Below are 3,002 nucleotides of genomic sequence, written 5' to 3'. Positions count from 1 at the left end.
TTATATATATATATATATCACAATGCCTTGTTACTGTAGATGCATAGTGGCACAGCATACAGTCCAAATCATTATGTGTATGTAGCATCAGAAACATTTAAGAGTGTAACTTATATACTGTAATAGCTACTATTGCTCATTATTTACTTACATTTATCATCTGAGATATTCAACTTTAGAGTATATCTTAAGATTAATATTTCATATGTAAATACGTAATAATGAAAACAGAAAAGTCTTAAAATATTTTTTAAAAAAGTACCTTTTGGAGGATCCAAGTTAAGGACTCTCGCTCTCCAAAAACAACTACCACTCTTATTTTAATGAAAAGATTTTCCTCCCCCAGTCACCGTTTCCTAAAAGGAGTGAAACAGCGCCCCCTGGGTTGTAACGACGGGTCAATGTTAGCAAGGCTCTGTGGTCAAAGACGGTGTTGCACCTTCACCGAGGTCCTCCCAGGAGACAACAGGTGAAATCAGCACTCCTTGATTAAGGCCAAGTGTCAAACAGTTTGATGCGGTATACAGCATGTGCTACTCTTTTGAAGCTGTAAATGGACTCTGCATACGAAACTCTGACTTGAATTTGTGAGGCCAGTCACACTCTAGTTTTACAATAGATAAGAGAAAAGTTAATATCATATTTTAAATGAAACGACCGTTGCTAAAGCTAACGGCTACTGTGTTTTGTACGGGTGGTTAGCTAGCAGCCACGAAGAGAGGAGAGGAGATAAGGAGCTAAGGAGATAAGGAGACTAGCAAACAAACAAGATGACTGTTACAGCAACACGTGCAGCTGGACATTATGGATCTGGACCACTGCGTCTTCATGAAGGAAAGGTCAAAAAATGTGAGTCACATACATCTTCTATCTAACTGTATGTCTGTCTTGCTGATTTCTTTGCTGGTGGTTAAATGTCTCTCTGTTTTCTGAGTGTCTTTAACTCCTCGCTGCATTCTTGTTGAGGTTATTGTTCTGTGTTATGTGCTGTACATGCTGTTGTGTTGTGGCTGCTCTACACATTTGCATTTATTGATTTTGCAGACACCTGTTGACTGTGTGAATTGTGAATGAGACTGTGCGAGTCTGCTTGTTATTGTTTTTCACGTGGTGCTCTATAAAAAGCTTTAATGAAAACCAGAATACAGCTAGGCCTTTCATGCTCTCCTTTTGTATGACAAGCATAATGTAGCTAGTGCAATGTATTTGACACTTTTTTTTTTAGTTTTCAGTACTGATTCATACCTGTAGAGTATAAGCTTCACAGTGGCTGCATTTTGCAGTGGTGAGAAGCTGGACTACACTATGTTGAGGTTTTTCTGATGTGTAGCCCATCCCATATACAAACAGGAGACTGATATATTAGAACGATTATGTTAAATTTTACAGGTTTAACTAAGAAACTGATCACTAGGTGTAAACCTGTTTTATTAAGTGAACATTATGATTTTTTGTCATCTTACACCACAATGAAATAGCATTGCAAATGTAGTTGGTAAAATTACTTTAAACTTTAAACTTGATCTTCCTCTGTCTGACTGAGCTTCTGAGCCTCTCGGAAGCTTCCAGTTAGTTTAGGTTCATTAAAACACTGAGTGTATTTTATTTAGAACATCTTGCATGTGCAGTGCTCTATTTTCGTGTCATTGGCATTTATGAATGCCTATGAGCTTCCTATGTTGTGCATATGTAAGAGAGAAGGTGAGAAAGAAGAGCTACCTCCGTGTTTGCACCTTGGCATGAAACTGCCAGAATGTGTTCTGACACACCAGGTTTTTTCCCTGCGTGCGGGAGTGTTGGAGCATGTGTGTGTTATTGTGACATATTGAATCTATCCCTAAGCTCTGTTCGCTCCAGTGCAGCGGGGGCCTTGGGGCCAGTCATCTGTCTTCCTGGTCTTCGCTGTTGGGCACAGCGACGGTGATCCTGATTGGCAGTCATTACCGAACCCCAGTGGGAGGACACGCCTCATTGGTCCAGAGCAGATTTGAGGGTGGGTTGAAATGAAGGATAAAGAAGTGTGTGTACGTGTGGGGATTTTATTGATGAGACCAAGGTGTAGTTTGGCTGCTGAGTCACTTACCCGTGATTCATGGACATACAAAGAGGGAGGTTTGAAGAAATGACACATGTTCTTACAAATACATGCACACGGAGTCACAGTCTGCATGAAGTTATTGAATCAACTGACTGTGCAGTTCTGTGTTGTTTGCTTATGTGTATTTACATCCCTATATGCGCCTGTGCAGCTGTGGGCTGTGTGCCTCACATCAGCTCACATGTATGTGTGTGTGTGGTCTGGGTGTGCCTCTTTTCATGCCTTTTTAAGCAGCAAGGCACTTTAAATGGAAATGTACTTGACATTTAGGAGGAGATGTAATCAGCGCCCATTAGAAAGCAACTGATTTCCTCTTCAGAGCTCCTTTACCGCCCTCTCTCTCCCACTTCCTCCCCCTGCTCCTCTCTTTTTTCCACCTTACCACAGTATATCATTTCTTTTTCACACTTTTGATTTATTTCTATTTCTTCCACATTCTGCTGCCTGGCGTTCTTTCTCCCTTTCAATCTAATTTACCTGTGCACTCTTTTCCTCTCTCCCCTCCGCCTCCTCCTCTTCTGTCTTCCCCTGTCGGGGTATTGTAGTTCAAGAATAGACGTCTGATTTCATTTCCACATTTTGCCGCGTTCATCTCATTGTCATTATCAAGGCTCGTTTTCAAACAGATAGTAGGAGCCTTGATCATGGCAAATCATGCAAAGCAGTGAATTATTGGGAGAGACATTCTGTTTGTAGGTGTGAGGTTGAAGATGGCAATATAACAACACACAAACAATTCTACATGATTATGAAAACTGCTGCTCTCTCGTCATTATTAGTCAGGGCTCAGAACATTTCTGTGAATCACAATCTGTTAAAAGTTGCTGATGACCAGATTAGTACCAGTCTCTCTCTCTCTCTCTCTCTCTCTCTATCTATCTATCTATCTATATATCTATATATA

Source organism: Seriola lalandi, unplaced genomic scaffold, assembly GCF_002814215.2.
Source record: "Seriola lalandi dorsalis isolate HSWRI2012SDOR001 ecotype SW California unplaced genomic scaffold, Sedor1 jcf7180002054110, whole genome shotgun sequence".
Classification (NCBI taxonomy): Eukaryota; Metazoa; Chordata; class Actinopteri; order Carangiformes; family Carangidae; genus Seriola; species Seriola lalandi.
This window is presented reverse-complemented; position numbering follows the sequence as displayed.